Here is a 20,965-nt window from a genome sequence, read left to right on the forward strand (position 1 = left end):
TGTTTTCTTTGCTTTCAAAGGCTTACAGAGTTTTCAAATGCATTTAGGAATTTTACAGAGAGTATGGTGAATACCATCCCCTACTTCAAAAATGCATGTGAAGAAATGGAACTAAGCTTCAGGGATTTTAATGAGACATAAAAGAAAAAGTCATGGTGAAAAATTTTAAACACTCGAATGGATTATTGAGGGAGGTTGTGGTATCTTTTTCCCCAAAAGTCTTTAAAATATGATAAAAATCTCATTTGTCAGAGAAGATATAAATACTTTGGAGCTTATATAGAATGTCAGACACATCAGGGACAGTAGAGATCCAATCCTCTCATTTTATGGGTGATAAAAGATACCCAGATAATTAACCTAAGATCATGAAGCAAGTTACCTGCAGTAAGAACTAGAACCCATGTCCCCCAAATCCAGCATTCTTTCCAAATAGATTGCCTCTAATGAATTCAGGATGTGACCCCCCAAGGTTCCACTAAGCCCTGTGATTCTATAATAATGGGTCACTGTCCCTCTATCATCCATCTCTACTCTCTTTCTGTCATAGAAAAAACACTGACCAGGAAGTCAAGAGGCCTCTTTTCTACTCTGACCTTTGAAACTAATCAGCTGTCATCTAGAAGAATCATTTCACCTTTCTAGGCCTCAGTTTACTATCTGTAAAATGGGTGTACTTTAGGTTTTCCTGACAACAACCCTGTAAGGTAGATAGTGCAGATATTTTCACCCCCATCTTAAAAATAAAGAAACTGAGGATTAGCCAGATGAAGTGACTTATCCATAATCACTCATGGTAATTATTATTGTTTGAGATCTCTTCAGCTCTAAAATGCTATAATTGTCTATAGTTGTCTTTGAAGCAGTTCTAAAGAGTAGACACAGTCTCCTCATATTCACTCTTCTTTCCAACTAATAGAAGTAGACTAAGCCTTTAAAACCTTTAAAGAAAAGATGGGAACATTGTTTTTTTTTCTTGGATGGGCAATGTACAACCAAAAGATCAGGGTTTTAAGGGAGTCCCAGGAGATGGAGCTAGAGAGTAAAAATGAATCCTGAAAATGAAACATGTAGGGTTATTGGTCTTTTTTACTTTGTGAGTAATCAGGTTTGGGTGGGCAGAAGTATGGGTTTTTGTATTTGTTTTTTTGCAGCAAGTCTGATTTGGCACCAAAAGCATATGCAGGTACCACCCGCACTTTTTGTTAATCCTGGAAAAACAAGTATTTAGTGCTTTAGTCAGTGGGATATGGAGTTTTTGACTGTCTTTTGTTGTGTATGTGTATTAGAAGCTGCCCTTGTATTGTTATTCTAAGATTCCTTCAGAAGACTATGTTGCTTTGGACTCGAGGAACAAGGAGTATTAGAAATGGACAACACATAAAGCCACAAGAAGCTTCTTTAAACAGTTGAAATCATGACAGATTATTGCTACCAAAGTTCATCTCTTGCAAGAAAGCTCTGGTAAGTGATTCATGCTGTCTCATAGGTATTATGAGAAAGAAGAAGCATATATCAGTTTTGTTGCGTTATGCAACGAGCCCTAATGTATCAAGGCTTGGAGTAACTAGTGCTGGGATCCGAGTTCTTTATGTCATACACACAAGCTGGTGAATTGCACAACTGGGAATGGAAAAATTGTTTTCCATGGTGCACAGCAGTTTGCTTTCCAGAAAGAAGTAGGACTCTAGTCAGGGACATCATCAAGTTCAATTCACATTTCTTATTTGAATATTTCAGTAATTAAAGGAGCTGTGAATTCATGTGTCTACATGGTCCACAGTGCAAATTGACCTTCTCTAGCCCTCAGAAGGACTGTAGATTTAGAGCTGGAGGGGACCTCAGACGTCATCTAGTCCAACCCCCTTCCTTTACAGAGGAGGAAACTGAAGCCCCCAGAAAGGTCACATAGCAGAGTCAGGATAGTAGATAATTTCATGGTGATTCTCCCCACCTCCCTTCCCCCCCAAAAAAAAAATTCTCACTTGGTAATAAGCCTCTTGTTTGAATGAATGGTTTATTTTCATTGATTAGTTTACTCCTTGATTTCCTCTTTCCTTAATCAAGACTTAATCATTTGTTTTGAGAGCAAATCCCTGAGGTGAGAAAGAAGACACCCTAAATCTCCAGATTCTTCCTCTTCTCCTGGGGTTGGAGGTGGAGGGAGGAACACATAATAATGGAGATGGGCAGACAGTCATCACCAAGGAGCCTCGTCAGTAATTCTTGCTAGCAGTGCCTTTCACCACCTTTTATTGCTGCTGTTCAGAGCCCACGACTGCCAAGCTATGCTTCTAGAGCCATATTTTCCAGGAAGTGAAGAATCCCAAAGGTAGGCAGTCTTCCATCCTTGTCCATGTGCCTATTGCCAAGCTGGCTCAGTAGGCTTTCAGCTGAAGGATTTATAAGGAAAGAATGCATTGCTCATTAGCCCCATTTGTAGCACACCTGTGCACTTTTTAAAAGCTTGTAGCTAGGCCACACCGATGCCTTAGGAAGCAACATTTTCCTGGAGCTGTTGCAGCAGGTAGAAACTTAGCATTAAAAAAAGAAAATCCCTAACGGGGGTGGGGTGGAAGACAATTGAAAGAGCCATCTTTCTTTGGAGCAAAGACCTCAGGTAACCCAAAGGGGAAGGAAAGAATAAGTTGCTGGTTTAGCTAAAAACCAAGAGCAAAGGCTGAGGAGGACCCTACCCCTACCACTGCCTGTTTTGTTAATAGGTTAATTATACTGGGTGTGCCTCTTTCCTGGGTAAGTCATTAGTAATCATCCTTTCATGGGAGAGTCACTGTGTTTTACAGGGATTATACTGTTGGCTAGGACAAGGAGATGAACCCAAAGGGACATGATATCTAATCCCCACCCTACTTGCTTACGTGGGAGACAATTTGATGTAACAGAGAGAGCTTTGGACTTGGAGTCAGAAATGGCAGGATTCGAGGGTCCCAAAGTGTCTCAGTAATCATGGAGTACATCTCAAACACACAAGGAATCCTCACTCTAACATACCTTGTGAGTGGCCATCCCGCCTCTGCTGGAAGATCCCTAAGGAAGGGGAAATCATGACCTTTTGAGATAGCTTATTGCATTTTTGGAGAACTCTAATTATTAGGAAGAGGGCAACTGTGTGGCACAGTGAATAGAGTGCTGGGCCTAGAGTCATGAAGACCTCAGTTCAAATGTGACCTCAGACACTTAGTAGTTGTGTGACCCTGGGCAAGTTACTTAACCCTCTTTGCCTCAGTTTCCTCATCTGTAAAATGAACTGGAGAAGGAAATGGCAAACTAGTCTATTATCTTTGCCAAGAAAATCCTAAATGGGATTACAAAGAATCAGACATGACTGAATAAAAACAATTATTAAGAATTTTTTTCCTGACAGCAAACCTTAATTGGTTTCTTTATAACTTCCATCTACTCTTGATTTTGTCCTCTGGGGACAAACAAAGCAAATCTAATCCCCTAGTCCCCCCCCCCCCCATGAGTCTTCTCTTCTCCAGATTAAACATGCCAAGTTCCTTTAATTTGTCACTGTATGTGAACTCAGGAAGATCTGAGTTCAACATTTCAGTTGGCTGATAAATAAGCATTTATTAAGCACCTACTATGTGTGTGGCACTGGGGGTACAAAGAAAGACAAGAGACAATCTCTGCCCTCCAGCTATATGACTTTGGATATGTCACTTAATCTCTCAGCTTCAGTTTCCTACTCTGTAAAATCGGGATAACAATTTGTTATAAGGACTAAATGAAATAGTTTATTGAAAGTGCCTTACCAAGTGCTATGTGAATGTCACCTATTATTTGCTATTATTATTACCCTCTGGGTCTGTTTCCCTTAAAAGGTAGAGTATGATGCTGCCAGGCCAAGTCTAAATGATAAACCAGAATGATAAGAAAAGCCTTTCAGATATAGGTATACCCCAGTGCTTGACATTTAAGAACCTGAATTAGGAGATGAACATTCCATTGCAAAAAGAATTCATTTCTGGGTGGAGGGATAGATTCATCACACATTTCCTTTAAGTACCTAACTGTGTTTATAGTAAGCTCTGCTTTACCAGAAAATAAATATTAAAAAAAAATTGAAAACAAGTTTTCAGGAATGTATCTATTGTGCGAACAAAAGGACATAATAAATACAAATAGCACCATGATAATCAGTACTGTGGATTTTAGCCCTCTTCTATTCTTAGCTGACAACAGGAACTTGGTTAACCACAGCCCAGAGTACGAATGAGGCTGAGGTAATAATGTGCTTAGCAGAGTGACAGCTGGGAGGCCAGTGGAAGTGTCAGAGTTTTGACCTTTCTTCACTTTTCTTCATCACCTCTGACTCATGCCAAGCACACCCCTAGAGTGCTGCCACTGTGGTATTTGGAAACACTCCTGTGTGGCTACTGCAGGGTGTAATGCAACAACTCCCAGTTGACACGAATAAACTTGGATTTAGTGTTTGGACTCTGTCATGTGCTAGGCTGGGGTAGTGGGGAGAGAGGTTCCTTAAGCTTCTGTGGGGCAGAAGAGGGTATAGCCATATTCTCCTTGAGAAAATAATCAGTGAATATAGCATGTACTGGACATACTCTGTATCCTAAAGGTTCTTTGGATAGACTCTGGCAGTGCAGGAGAACAACCTTAATGCTTTAGTTCTCTGTCTAGAGTATATCTGACCTGTTCTTCTATTCCCTGGGCTCCCCTACCCCCATTAAAGGATTTGACTTCAGAGTGCCTAAGGTGGTTTTGTGTAACACAAGGATAGGCTAGAAATAGTTAATTTGGGCTTTAACAATAATGCCTGAGGAGCAGCCAGGTGGCACAGTGGATAGAGCACCAGCCCTGAAGTCCGGAGGACCTGAGTTCAAATCCAGACTCAGACCAAACACTTGACACTTACTAGCTGTGTGACCCTGGGCAAGTCACTTAGCCCCAATTGCCTAAAAACAAAAAATCCCCCAATAATGCCTGGCATTTCTAAAATATGTTTTCATTTTCCAAGAACTTTCATAGTCAATGTGTATGATTCTGAAGCTGGGCAGTTATATGATTGGTTCCTTGGAAGAGATGAGAGGTAATAGGTGGGTGCAGCAGAAAAAACAACCCTTTGCCTTCCCTGAGAAAATTCTCCCATATAAAAAATTTTTTTTAAAGTACTCTATGTGGGAGGGTATGGGGAGTGTGCATAGGTTAGTTGACTGAAAGGTTAGTAGCTTAATCAGTGCTATGACATGGTCACCTAAAGAGCTAATGCTAGTCTAGGCTGTGTTAAGAGAGCAAGAGATGTGATAGTTTTCTTAAATGCTGCCCCCATCCACCACATCTGGACTATTAGGTGGCTACTATGTTTTAGGAAGAATATAGATAAACTAGAGAGGGTTGAGAATAAAGTGAAGAGGAAGATGAGAAGGGTAGAGACCATGCTATACAAAGAATGGTTAAAGAGACTGAGAATGTTTAGTGTGAAGAAGAGGGGACATGATAGTAGTCTTTGAGTATTTGAAGGGCTGTCTTATAGAAAAGGAATTAGCCTACTGTTTGGTACCAGAGAGCAGAACTAGAAACGATGAGTGGAAGTGGTTCTTTCTGGCAGTTAGTATTAATGTAAGGGAAACTTTCCAACGATTAAAATTATCCAAAATTATCCCTAGAAGGGGAGCCTCAGGAGCTAGTGGATTTCCTTTCCCTGGAGATCTTCAAGCATAGATTGGATAACCACTTAGTCATGCAAAGTGGATTCCTGGCTAGGTATGGATTCGGCCCCTGAGGTCCCTTCCAACTTACCGTTCTGTGATTCTGTAATATTTCTGTGCCTTTCCTGTGGTCTCCCATATTGATTCTACCACTAAGTTTTCTCTTTCTCTTTCTAAATGAATTATCATTGTTTTTTTTACTTAACTCTTTACTGGGTACATAGTACTATATTCAGTGCTTTTAAATTTTTATGTCTTTAACGTAAGAAACAGCTATATATATATACATACATACATATATATATATATATATATATATATTCAGAGAATATATTATTCTCTGAACATGAATAAAATGGACAATGAATTCTGACCACTGAACCATCACAGGCAGGCATTTTACCCCAAAAATACTTCACTGGAAGGCAAAGTTCAGCAGTGCTAAGAATTAGATTAGTTTTCCAACTTGAATATGTATTATTATCAGATTGAAGAGGGACATACTTACTGACATAGAGGTGTGGAAGAGTTAGTACTTTATTGGAAGTGATCATAAAGGCTTTTTCCTCTCTGAATCTTCTCTTTAATTACTGTGTCCTGCAGAATCAAAGGTAGAGAAGAGACTAAATTGGTGATATTCAAGAATTTGTTGAGTATAAAAGAGGTACTAACTCCAAAGTCTTATTGTGGGATATGGATATTACTCAAAATCTTTGTGTCTCTGTTTCATTCATTATCTGTTTAACAAAAGTTTGATAACTTCAGTTTCGTAGAGGGCATCACCTCCCTCCTTCCCATCCCCCAAACACTTGGAGGGTAAACAAATATCAGTTAAGTTTCTGAGGGAATGAGGCTTTACAAACATGTACAAGAATATCTTTCATTAATGTTACTTGTTAAACATCACCATGGGGGATATTGTTCTTATTTTGCTTGCGAACAAATGGCATCCATATATACAAGTAGCTAGTTTAATTTCATTTACTCATATACTCGACAAATAATAAGTTAGTATTTAGATAGCACTTTAAGGTTTATAAAGCACTTTAAACATGTTATCTCATTCCCCCCCCCCAATAACCATGGGCAAAAAGGGTTATTAATATAGATGGTGAAACTTTAGGTGGACAGAGGTTGCCCATGGTCACACAGCTAGCTAGTAAATGGTTTTTTTTGTTTTGTTTTGTTTTGGTAAGGCAATGGGCTGAAGTGACTTGCCCACGGTTGCACAGCTAGTAAGAGTCAAGTGTCTGAGCTCACATTTGAACTCAGGTCTTCCTGAATCCAGGGCCAGTGCTGTATGCACTGTGCCATCTACCTGCCCCTCTAGTAAATGTTTGAGACTGGATTTGAACTCAGATCTTTCAGACACTGGGTATAGTACACTATCTCACTGAGCTACCTAACAGTCATATTTATTGAGTACCACCATGGCCAAAGCATGGTACTTTTCTTCCAGGTGATATTGAAACAGGTAAGACATTAGATGTGAATGGGACCTCAAAAGTCATCTAGTCCAACTCCATTATTTTTACAGATGAAGAAACGGATTAAGTGACTTGCCTTAGGTAAAAAAATAAGTGGAAGAGCCAGGATTGAAACCAAAGTCCTCTGACTCTAAATCTAGCATTTTTTCCATTGAACCCTTGAACTAGATTTTAAGGGTTGGGCAGGATTTAGATGGGATCTAGGAATATTTCATGAAGCTGGGACAGCAAATGTGTAGAATGAAAAAAAAACAACCAAAAACCAAAACAAAAAACGTGGAGTGCATTGGTGGAGTAAATGGTCCAAGTCAGTGGAAGTGGCTGGATTAGAGGATTCCTGAAAGTCAGTATAGAAGATTAGGTTGAAAAGGTAGATTGGAGTCAGGTCATTGAGTGTCAAATTAAGGAGATTTTTTGGTAGACAACAGGGAAACACTTAAGGTTTTCATCTGGGAAGCAGCATGATCAGATCTATGTTTTAGGAAAATTAATCTGGCAATAGTATGTTGGATAAATTGAAGGGGAAACGCAGTGAATTCATAGAGACCAGTTAAGAGGCTATTATAATAGTCTAGTCAAGAGTAACAGTTCCCACCCTCACCAGCTAGGGTAGTGGTAGTGGTAATAGAAAAATATTGCAGAGAGAGAATAACTTGAACACAATGGATGTGGGGAATGAGGGAGATAGGTTAGAGTAAAAAAATGATTCTAAGAGAGAAATGACTTAAATCTATAGGAACAAAGAAAGTAGGGGACCATTAATTAGAAACAACTGAATGAATTTTGGTATATTAATGTAATAGGCTATAAGAAATGACAGTTATGGAAGATTCAGAGAACCCTAAGAGATTTGTATAAGCTAATGCAGAGTAAAATGAGCAGAATCGGTAGAACAATTTACACATTGTCCATAATCATGTAAAGGAAGACAATTTTGAAAGACTTTAGAACTCTTAGTCCACACAGACCAATCATGATTCAAAGAGAATGACAATGAAGCATGTGTTCCACTACAGTGCCTGGCAAATAATAGGTAATTAATAAATGTTTATTGACTACTGACTTCTTGTCAAAGAGCTAATAAACTATATATATAGATGCAGAATAACACATACTTTTTCAGAGATGGCCAGTGTGTTAGCTTTGTTTTTTGTTTGACATATACATATTACAAGAGAAGGCTTCTTTTGGTGGTGGGGGACTGATGAGAGTATTGATAGAGTTGTGAAAAACATGAAGAAAAGAACATCAAATAACAATAAAAGACACACAGAAGAAACAAAAGGAAATTTAGAATGGGATACACACAGGGAAATTTGTTACTATCTTATTAAATTTTAAGTATGCATTCAAAAAAAACCCATGCTATATATAACAGAACTTCACAGTTCCATATACAGTCTTTGTTTTTGTTCTTTCCATATTGAAATAGTCATGTTTGTGGATAATGTTTAAGCTCATAATATAAACAAAAATTCAAAAATAAAATAAACTGACTGAGGTTTCAAACCTAAGTGACTGAGAAAATATTCCAATGAATAGAAATAGAGAAATCAGGTGGAAGAACTCATGATTAGGGATGATTTCAATTTCTGACCTGAATTTTGAATGGAAAGTTACAGGAGGCAATTGGAAATGTGGTATTGGACTCTGGGTGATAGATTGAGCTGGGAGAAACATATGTTCTTATAATCTCCTACCTTAATATTTAGAGTGTAACAAAGATGTGAAAAATATGAAAAAAATAAAGATGAGAATAAATGTAATAAGTTGTAAGATGTTATAAAGATGAGAAAAAGGATGAAAAACAAGAAAATGAGATTTTTTTTCCTGTTTTAATATTGAGTCTTCCTGTCTCTCCCCGGCTAGAGATGTAGTAGCTACTCACAAGCCTGATCCCACTACTAATCAATCTGGGAACTTGGACTTGCTCTGTTTCTGACTTGGGCCACTTTGTTTCTCTTTAGGAATTCTTGTAACTCCGTGCTCCTGGGGGACAGCCAATCATAGACTGGTGCCAGGCTTAGTGCCGTTACCTAATCAGTTTAGCCCATTGCAGCTTAGAACTCCTGAACACAAGGGATCCACCAACCTTAGCCTCTCAGTTAGCAGAGAGTATAGTTGTATACAACCATGTTGGCTGAAAACATGAGATTATACACATTTTACATGAATAGAGTAGATTCTCTTTGCTAAGTAGATGTCCCTTATAAATGAAGGTAGTTACAAGGTAGTTTTGAGTGGGAACTACCTGTCACATATCCTGAAAATAAATCTTAAGTGCTGAACATTTTCAAATAAAGGATTGAAATAAACACTGAATTTATTTCACATACCTATGCCAGTTCTGTTTTTATACTGACTTAGCTCTGAAACTTGAGAGGATTTTAAATTGATTGATCATAAAGACAAATGATATAGATTTAATCCTAATCAAGTAGTTAGAATTGATTTATTAGCTAAAGTTGAAGATAAGAAGCCAGAATATTACAACCTAAAAGAGTCATGTGTTATTTATGCTGTTTAAGAAAATTTGTCAATGGGTAAGCCACACAGGTTGACTTGTGTGTTCCCGGAGGGCTGGGCTGGAAATACTCTCAGAATAGACTTGTGTGAGCAGGGTCTTGAAATTTTTTTTATATGTTCCTGGTAGAATGCATATGGCTGACCTGTATGGTTTCTAAACTTGTATTTAGTCTACTGGCATCAAAATAGAGCCAAATGCATAGCATTTCAGCTACATGATGGGTTTCCAGGGCATATGTAATAGATACATCTTCATTCATTCAGGTACTTCTGAATCCAACAATATGGAGCTCTAGGTGAAAATGAGAGATAAACCATCATGATGTGTTTTCCAAAAAGCATACATTCACACAGATTATTTTGGCATTCTCTACTGGGAAGTACTTTAATCACAATATTTTACTATTTTGATAGACTCATGATTTTACTGGTTTGGGTACTTTCTCTACCCAATTTAAATAAAACTCTTTTAAACCTATGCAGTCATATAAATACACACACATGATTGCTTTTCTTTTGATAATCCTATTTACCTATGTATAACTTACCTGTAGTCCTGCTAGGGATGACATGAAGGATGGAAAGGAAACCAGAATCCATGCTATAGAAGGAACTCTGGATATTTAACCAGGAGAAAATAAAATTTCATAGGGCACCTAAGGAACTTTCATTCCAATGGGAGAGATATCACATACATATGTGAAAAATTAGTAAAGATAACCAAAGATGAAAATGGTTTACGTCAGAGGGACTTGGAAAAGATAGACACACTAATGATTAAACTTTGAATTAGTTCAAACATTTTGGAAAATAATTTTGAATTATGATTTAAAAAAAACACTAAAATGTCCATATTTATTTGGGCCAGATATCTTACTGCTAGGCATAAACCCAAGAAAGTCAAAGTCAGAAAGAAACGTCCCATATATATTTAAGTATTCATAGCAACACTTTTTATAGTAGCAGAGAACAAAATAGATGGAGAATGGCTAAATAGATTGTGGTATATGAAGGTAATGGAATTTTACAATGCCATGAGAATTGACCAATATGAGGAATTCAGATAAACATCAGGAGACTGATATGAATTGCTGCAAGGTAAAGTGAGCAGAACCAAGAAAACAATCCACCCAGTGACTGCAAGGAAAATGGAAAGAGCAGTAACAACAAAACCCCACAAAATCCTCTGTGTTATAATGACCAAAAACTTGGCTTTGGGGAAGAGTTAAAAAAATCTACCTTCTCTTCTTTGCAGAGGTAGAGGGACTATGGGTATGGAATAGTACACTCTCAGATTTGTTTAGTGAGCTGGTTTTCTAGAACTATTTCCCCTTCTCTGATTTTTCATTCTTTGTTGTAAGAGGTGATTTGCTAGGGAGGTGAAGAGAGAGGAATATAGTTTAAAAAGAAGGTGATATAACAACAAAATATATCAATTTTTTTAAAAAAAACCTAGTTGGGATGTTATGTCTGCAAATATTTGATGTCTTATATATAAGAGAGATCCTGTTTGTTCTGATTGACCCTGAAGATCAATACTAGGACTAGTGGGTGAAAGTTAAGAGAAGCAGATCTTGAGTCAATTATATTGAGCAACTGATTACCCAATAAGTATTTGTCAAGAGTACTGTATGCCAAGCACTGAGGATACAAAGACAAAATTAATATGGTCCCTACCCTCAAACACCTTGTATTTTAAGGGGGTGAGGAGGGAGACAGTTATATGTATATGCAAAATAGATATAAGGCAATTTTGGGGTGGAAGTCACTAACAGCTAAAGGACTCAGAAATGCTTCATGTAAAGGTGACATTTGACTTTACTCTTGAAGGAAAATAGGGATTATAGGAGGCAGAGATGAGGAAGGATACATTCTAGGTATGAGAGACAATGCAAAAACACAGATATGGAAGGTGGAGTGTTATAGGAGAAGGAGGAATAGTAAAAAGGCCACTTTGGATGGATTGTAGACTGCATGAAGGGGAATAAAGTAATAAGACTGGAAAAGTAGGAAGAGGCAAGGTCATGTAGGGCTTTCACTACCAATTAGTGGCATTTCTATTTGATCCTAGAAGTGGTAGGTAGATGCTGGGATGGAGGTATTATGTCAAATGGGGGCTTATATGTCAAGACCTGGGCTTTAGGAAAGTCACTTTGTAGAGTTTGGACCAATTTACCTCCAAAGTTCTCCCAAATTCAACAATTCTGTGATTCCATGGATCTAAGAAACTTTTTTGCTTCTCTTTTCCCCTTCTTTTATCTCCTACCATTTCACCCTTTCCCTCTATCTGTTTGTTCCTTAAGCCCCACCAGTGCTAGCTAGCGCTCTCTCTCTCTCGCTCTCGCTCTCTCTCTCTCTCTCTCTCTCTTTCTCTCTCTCTCCCCCCTCTCCCTCACCCTCTCCTCTGTCTCTCTCTCACACAGACTATATATCTATCTACACAACCACACATATATACATGTATATACGTATATATGGGTATATGTATATATGTGTATATGTCTGTATGTGTGTGTGTATACATACACACACATACATACTTACCCACTAAGGGCCAGTATGATTGTTGATCCCTTTTCTGGAGGGTAACCTACTATGGTCTTATGTGTGCTATTACTAGTGGCATTTCTTCAGGAAAAGCTTATTCTGCAGAGCAAAATTTCTAAACTGAAAGGATGGTAGGGTATACCAATGTGTTTTTTTAAAATGGAGAAGACTTGATCATGTTCAAAGAAAACAGGGAAGGAACCAATAGATAGGGAGAGATTGAAGATAAGACAGAGGGAGGATGATTGAGGGGCAGTCTATTGGAGAAGACAAAAGGGGCTGAAATCAATGGTACATGTTGGGGGTTAGCTTTGATAATGAGAGAGGTAAACTCATTGTCAGAGACTCAAGGGAAGAGGGAGGGAGAGAAGAGAAGGGAAGAGAACTCAGCAAATGTTCTCAGTTTTCTCAGTAAAGTAAGAGTCTGGGTCTTCAGCTGAGGGATGGAGAAGGCAATATGTGGGAAACTTGAGGAAAAAAGAGAAATCTTGAAATAGTTTCTGTGTGAAATGAGATAGGTAATCAGGGAGCAAGAAAAGGATTGCTCTTTTGCTGTAAGGGCCCAGTTGAACTTAGATAACAGAAATTTATATTGTATCTAGTCAACAAGATTCTGTGACTTTCTCCAGCTCTAAAGAGCATCAGTAAGCAATGAATAGATGTTGGGCATAATTCAGGGCTGGGGTTTGGCACTGGATGAGTGGGGATAAGCAAGAGGATAAGGAATTTAAGGACTATGTAGAGGTGGAATTGAATTGTTTAACTGTACCTTTGAGACAAAGAAGGGAAGAAAGAGAAGTCAGAACAGAGGAATAGCTTATGAAAGTACTGATGAGTAGAAGGATCAGAAGTTTTGCTATGGCAAATAAGAGGTTTAGGAAGGAAAAAGGTGCAAGAAAAGATCAAATGACAGGAAGCTATAGTCAAATAGAGAATTGTCAAATAAAATATAAGATCCTTATGTAATTAGAAAATGTAGTTTCTTTCTGTCCTCACTAGAATGTAAGCTTCTTGAGGGCAGGGATTACATTTTTGTCTTTGTATCCTCAGCACTAGGCACACTACCTGGCACATAGTAGGCACTTAATAAATGATTGATCAATACATTTCTTTCATTCTGCTCATTTGGCATTTTCACTTTTGAGCCTTCCCACATCCTATCCCCTCTCTTCTAGGAGAGAAGTACAAAAAGGTATGAATGGTTTTGAACATGCACATAACAAAAAAAGTAACATATATCAGCAACATGAGGAAATTATCTGAAAAGCATTTGGAAGGAATACATAAATCACTTTGGAATAAGCACTATAGCTTACTTCTAGAAATATATCTCATAACTAGTAGATAACTAAGTGGCATTGACTGTTATTATTGAGCAAATAAATGGTTATTCTACTAAGTAGATTATATGGCAATTGTACTTGGACTCTATGTCAACTACAAATTTAATTGGTGTGTAGGCTGCAAGGCATAAATTATACCTGCTGTAATTTATTTATGTAATAAAATTTACTGTTAACTCAGAGTGAAAAAATAAGGAGAAAAATAACATGTTTAACACTCTAATTACATAATAAAGTTACAATGTGAAATATAACTTGGACATCAAATCTCTTTTGGCCTCTGATGAATTGGGAAGCAAGTTCACTCTTCCAGTGTTCCTACTTTTGGGACAATTTTGATGCCAATGTCTGAGACTGTACAATATCATTTCTAAAGTTATGATACCTCAAAGCACACAGCAGATGGACATTTAATTGTGGTTAGACAATGGAAGAGAGGTGAATAAGAAATATGTCACTTTTCCAGGGAAAGATCATTTTCTTAATTTTTATAAGTGAGCAGGCAGAAATGGTTCAACATATTATCAGATTCCTCAATTAAAGGCTAGGAAAGACAATGAACTACAAATTAATTATACTTGTCTTGTTCCTCTTCCTCTTTAATTTTTTTTAACCCCAAATCACAAACATGTATTTTAGATAATAACTCTAAAACATTTAAGCCACAAGGATCTGATTACCATGAGAAGTTTCTTGGAAGGAAAAGCATTGAGTTTACCAGTTCTCCATGTGATTATCTAAAGGATTAACAAATCACTTGTTAGTCTATTATATTGTAAAATGATTCCAGAAACATGAATGAGGCTACTAACTTCATTGATCAAACTGAAAATGTAATTTTGAGAGGAATTTCAGAATGACTCAATTTTATATTCCCCTAGGCAATTGGCCAAACAATACTCATAGAACAAGCAGAAATGTGGTAAACATTGTTCTCTTATTTATATCTAGTCCTAGAATTCCTTAATTGGTCCAAATGAGTTCTTTTGGTGTTCAAAGAAGGGGTTGAAAACTGGATATACTGGATATGGAAGTCAAAGGAAGTTTTCTAATCTTTGAAGTTGGCTATGTGGGTGGGGAATGTTCAGAAAACAGTGAAAAACCCTTGGAAGAATGGTGTCCACAGTGTGGTGATAAATATTTAACATCCGACTCTCTGAAAAAATGCACTCAGACAAATTTTTAAGTTTAATCTGTGTAATTGACATTTTCTCCATCACTTTCTTAAGTGTAGACAATCAACAAAACAATAAACCAGGCCATGATTTGTAGCATTTGCCAATTTCTGAGGTGAAAATGCTCACACTGAAAATTTAACAATAAGCTCTTGACAGCTGGCCCAAGCTGGATCCTAGTCAGTGTGGTGCCCTGCAGGAGGAAAAAGCATGGCTTTGTTGTCAAAGGACCTGAGTTGAAAAATTGGCTCTGCCATTTACTATCCTGTGTGACTTTGGATTTTTTAAATTTGGGGTTGGATTAAATGATCTCTCAGTTTCCTTCCAGTTCAAAATCTATAATCCTAAATTACTTATAGTTAGGAGGACAACTAAAGAGCAATACAGGGATGAAGATGGAGGCACAAATATTGTTCCCCCCAGACCACTGGCATACCTCAGCAACCAGCAGACATAGAACTAGAAAGTGGTGATGATATCATCACCTACATGAACTTCCTAGTCTATGGTATTGGAACCCACTCAGATGCAATTAGAACTTCCCCCTCTGCTCTTTATCTCCAATATCCCTTGATCAGACAACTAGTGAATACCTCCCTTGATCTTTAGAAGGACCACTATCCTAATCTAAGAAAATAGACTGCTGTTTACCTTATTCAAACACACACCTTTTCAGGTGCTGATACTTAATTTTTAAAAAATGATAAATAGAAAGCAAATGCCTTTCCAGTTTAGAAATAGGAAGAATGATTAAAAATTAATGAGGTAGAGAATAAATCCATGTACTAGCTAGCATGGAATTATAGAGTTCATCCAAATCACATGTTTTTTATTTAGATAACTTCTTTTGCAAATCACCTTCAGTTCTCTTACTATTTTCTTCCGTGATGATTCATATGCTTTTAAGCTGTTTTCTTCCTCTTGAAATCTTTGGTAATGTCTATCTTTTTTCCTTATGTTCCCCTATCACTCACTTTCTCACTCCTTCCCCTTTCAGGACTGATTTCCCCCATGGTGTATTTACTTTTTGTGGGTCTCAGGCTTTGCCCCCAGGGACTTCTGAGTGGATAGATGGGGGAAGAACTGGTTCCAACTAGACTCCAGTGTCTTTTTTTTTAAAACCTAGTATAATATGGAACCCTGCTTTAGTTTTCTTTGTTCTGTCTCTGACTGATCATTGCTGTAGCATAGCAGCTTTCTCATACCTCTACCTCCTCTGAAGGAGGAGTAGAGGATGGGAAGAGTTGAGTTCTGTTGTTTTCTGCCATAAAATAGATGGGTAAAATCAGGGGCAGGGAAGTTTCTGGCAGAGTCTACATCAGCAAAGGGAAATGATAAGTGGATTCCAGAGCACAAGCTAGTGGTTCCTATTATGCTGACTTACCAGAGCATAGACTGGTGGGTAGGGGTGCTGAGGGAGCATGTTAGGAATTAGAGATTAGCCTTCTCTGCTGTTAATTCCTCAGGTTGTTACCTCCTTAGGGTTTTTGGAGTCTTAGCCTATGGAAATAGCTGTAATTATGTGTGCACAATTTTTATTTGGGGGAGTTTTGAAAGGTTCTGAAGATTAGAGGAAATGTCTAATTCTCCGTTTTTGTTGGCCATGTGACCCAAAATAATTTCTCAATGGATTTTCTGTGTTTTGCAACACAATAGATTCTGTACAGTCTTGCTTGAAGAATTAGCTTATTGTTCTTCCTGCCCACCCCCAAACTGCCTGCTCTCTCTTTGTCTCTGTCTCTTTCTGTCTCTGTCTCTCTCTGTCTGTCTCTTTCTGTCTCTCTCTGTTTGTCTCTCTCTCTCAAACACACGCGCACGCGCGCACACACACACACACCATACTTACTTAGGCCTTTGGGTTTTTTCTAATGCCATTCCTCTTGTCTACAATGTCCTTCCTCCTCTCTCTGCTTATGCATTTACAAGATATGTGTGCTGAGGTTGTCTAAACACATAGACACTACTCTCAAGTGGCATAGGTAAATGATCTGAAGTCTGGCCCACCTTCATGGAGAATAGGAGAAAGCCTACATCACCAACAAGATTGCTGGAGGAAGAGATAAGCAAAGTCTAGAACTGCAGAGGTTGAGCAACCCTCTCCTACAGTCTCCAAGAAAAACATCAGGCTAGAATTATATCTATATTCCACTCCTCAGGTATCTCTGGCCTTGGGCTACAAGCCTGAATTAAGAAGGAAAGTTGCTTCACTGTCATTCTTAAGGAGGAAGGTAGCCCTTAGTATACACTCACCTTCCCATCAACTCTAGTAAACAACCAACCATCTCAAATCACAGTGAGTAAACCTAAACCTTTTTATTCAAGCCAAATAGCAAACAAAAATTGGAAAAATTCTACAGATGAGAATGCACACAAAAAATACATGAGTGGATGAGCTCTTCAACTGTAAGCAAGATAATAGATGGAGAGAGAGAAAGAAAGAGACAGAGAAACAGAGATAGACAGAGAGGCAGAAACAGACAGAGAGAGACAGAGACCATGCTCAGAGGAGGTCCTTTCTCAGCAGTCTTGAATTGTAGGCACTACGGAGGTCAATAATATGATGGGACCAACTCTCATATGTGTTCACAGCTTGGAGTTCTCTAGTCTTCCATTCAACATTCAAAAAATCTGTCTCCAGCTTTCCAAGACGTCGTTTATCTACCTGTCTTTTCAAAGAATCTCTGGAAACAACTGAAGTCAGTCCCTTATGAGAGATACTCACTGCTACACCCAGCATTCTCATAGCTAATCAGGAGTCCCCTGCACAGGTCCCCTGTGCAGCATGCATATATCTACCTCAGGTTTGGGAAGAAGCTGCTACATATGATCTACTTTTCTTTAAGGTCTAGCTCAATAAGAACCTCTTCTATGAAGTCCACCTTTTTGATTTCAGTCAACACTCCTCTCTCCACTAACTCCTTTTCCAATTATTGTCTATTTTGCCATGAATATCTCATGATATTCTGACCTACTATCAATTGCATATCAAAATTTGGTACTTTATTATATCTATTTATAATGTTGAAAAGCATAACTATGCTTTATTTACTTTTTTCATATATCTTGTCTCATTATTTGGGGTTGGCTACCTGGAACTTATACTTAACTTTGCATATTTTTTTGGTAGTCCGTTGCACCCAGTATAGTGCTAGGCACACAGCAGAGACATAGTGATTGACTGATTGATTTTCAAATTTCATTTCTTTTTATCCCTTCTATGAGCATTCCATTAGAATCTCAAATTAATGTTTTCAACCAAGTTATCTTTTGTTTCCAAGATTCTAAAAATTACATAGTTTATTTTTATAAATAATAATAGTTGTAAAATAACAGTACAAATAACCCATAATTTTTAATAAATAAAATACTTTGCAGAGCTTCAGCATCATTTTGAAAGCATTTAAAACAGTCCTATGTGACAATGGAAAAAGATGCAATAACCTCTGTAGATCATTAGTGATGCTTTGGTCTAAGGGGAAAGTAGTTGCTAACTCAGTGGTAATAGTACTTTAGGTTCCCAAGTTTCAATGCCCTTGGCAAAAGCAGTGGAAGTCATGGAAATTAGTGCCGTTAACTTAAAAGCATAAAACCTATCCCAATAATTATTATTCTATATTTGTAAAGAGTTCAGTCATGTAACCCCTTTTTCCCACATGGAAAATATGGGGAAAAAAATAAAAACAAGTTGTAGTACAGTGCACAGAACTTAATGTCACTGGCTACTTCTAATCCCAATGCCCAAAACACAAAATTATAATGGGAACAAAACATAAGCAGATCAGAGGACATCAAGATGTTGATTTCAGCAGCTGTTGCAATTACCTGGGGTGGGGGATAGAAACGACCCATTAAGAAGCCCTACCTTTATCTTTCTCCCAGTGACACCACACAGGACATCATAAAGCCCCAACAACCTCAACCCTGAAAATTCAGCTTCTGGAAATTTTACCCAGAACTTTCCTAGTGTTCTCCCTGTAGCTTTTTAGGAATTTCCTGTAGGATGAAGGCAATCTTCTGACACTGCACCTAGGATAATTTATATACCATGCTTGAAATAAGTTGTGAGGTGGAGAGGGAAAGGAGGTGGGATTCTGTCCAACTTCTTTCCAGGAGGACCTGAAACCATCTTGCTCCCTTTGGCAGCTGTGTCTGAAATGCCTCATTGATAAATGATCCTAATTCCTTTCCTCCTCATAATTTTGAAAAGGTCAGCTAGACATATTTTTGCTTAAAATAATTTATTAAAAAATTTTAAAGCTAACATTCCTGGGGAGTTACCTAAAGTGTTATATACTTACACCTTTTCCTAAGGTTTGAAGGAATGTCATCTTACAAATTTTTTCTTTTTTCTAAATTTTTTGAGTGAGTTTCATCCTCCCAGAAGTGAAAAGTCTGGAGTCAGTAACATGAGCCATCAAAGGCAGGTGTGATTGCAAATTTGCCACATGGTAGTTTTGTTTGTACTCTTCTGATCTTCATCTGAAAAGCTCTAGACTGACATTTTCTTGAGGCTCAGCAGTGTCTCAGAACCTGAAAGTCTAGTGAATATGTTAGACTTTCCACTTAAGGAAAAGAAAGCAATCCGAGCCCAGAGTGATACTGAAAGAAGTGTTTTCTGTGTTATTAGTGTTACATTATGTATGTTTGAACTTAAATATTTGGAAGGTAAATGTTGATGAATCATAAAACTTCAGTGTCTCAGTATAGGCCTTTGCTTAAGTCCATTTAAAAGTAATCTTCCTCTAGAGACTTTTTAATTCTCTCAGTGCTGTCTCTGCTCAGCACTGGCTTGTGCATGTATTATGCAATAACACATGACCTCTATCTTAATTTTTCAGACATCTCCAAGTTTCAGAAGTCTTTTTCAGCATCCATTAGATAGGTGAAATTTTAATAATCTAATTCATTCAGCAAACATTTATTAAGCACCTACTATATACCAGACACTGCAAGATACAAGGGATACAAAGACAAAAATGAAAGCGTCCCTTGCCTCAAGAAGCTTATGTTATAAAATATGTACAAAGATAAGTAAATACAGAACATATAGGTAACAACAAAGCCATGTAAAGGTAAAAAAGTCACATGAAAGAAGAGAACCCTAACAACTGGGGAGATCAGGGAAGGTCTCCTTGTCACACGTTATAATGAGAGTCCCCTTTTATTTGTGTATAGTTTGTACCATTTGGTCATTGTGGTCCCTTCCAGCTTTCAAAATTTGTGATTCTTGAAGATGCTAAAACTACTTCCTGAATACGTGAAAACATCTACCAATAAATCAACTAAAAAAAGTCACAGTTTTTCCCTTTTTCTGTTATGCCCCTCCTTATAAGGCAAAGTTATGTAACAAGAGACCCAATATAACAAATGAGGCAAAAAGGGTAATCCAGCATCTTGCCTTGCTTGTTTAATTAGGCTTCTTTAACTAGCAGGAAAGTTGAGACACATATAAATGTTTGAGAAAGGAACTTGACAGCTAAAGTTATGTACCTTGCGATTGCATGTGCTTTGACATCAAAAAAAGTCTCCTCAGTTAGGCAGCTCTTTTCATTATTGTCTGTTTATTATCCCTTTTTAGATTTTTAATTCATACTAGCTCCTTCAGAAAACACTATAAAATTAGATTAATTGAACTCCCAGCTTGGTGTCTAGAGGATGATGTGCTGTATGCAGGCAATGGGGTACAGTGCAAATGACCCTGGCTTCAGTTTTGGGGAATTGGGTTCAAACTTGCCTCTTGCCAGGCTGCTTAATTAATCTGGGTTCTAATTTCCTCATCTGTGAAATAAAGGGTTTGGGCTAGTTGCTCCCCAAGGTACCTTTTAGCTCTAAATCTATTGTCTTACTAAACTTAAGGGTCAGTCTCCATCTAAGGATTTATTTTTTTTCATGGTACGGGACAACAACCGTAACAATTCCTAACACATATAGTGCTTTCATATTTACGAAGTTCTTTATGTACATTATTTCATTTGAGAGGTCCTGTTCTAGAACACCCAATATTCATTCCATTATTGACATCCTCTCCTCCATGAGTGTTTGGGGAGTAAAGGAGAAATACTTAAGATTACTCCAAACTGATTCTGACTATTCACCAGCATTAGGAAAAAGATGAGAGAACTGTCTGTAATGCTGTGGCGGCTCCTCCAGGCTTTACTCTGGCACTCAGTATGGCTCCTGTAGAAGTGAATGGT

General features: G+C 37.8%; 1 long non-coding RNA gene across 1 annotated transcript in view; it reads left to right on the forward strand.

The window, feature by feature from the left end:
* The window catches only part of LOC110201218 (uncharacterized), a 43,420-nt gene that overhangs the window by 14,177 nt on the left and 8,278 nt on the right, over positions 1-20,965 (forward strand). Inside the window, exon 3 of the long non-coding RNA XR_002322428.2 lies at positions 1,317-1,464. This is a non-coding gene — a long non-coding RNA (uncharacterized LOC110201218). The remainder of the gene's footprint in view (positions 1-1,316; positions 1,465-20,965) is intronic.

This window comes from Phascolarctos cinereus, unplaced genomic scaffold (assembly GCF_003287225.1).
Source record: "Phascolarctos cinereus isolate Bilbo 61053 unplaced genomic scaffold, phaCin_HiC Scaffold_4;HRSCAF=312, whole genome shotgun sequence".
NCBI classification, from domain to species: domain Eukaryota; kingdom Metazoa; phylum Chordata; class Mammalia; order Diprotodontia; family Phascolarctidae; genus Phascolarctos; species Phascolarctos cinereus.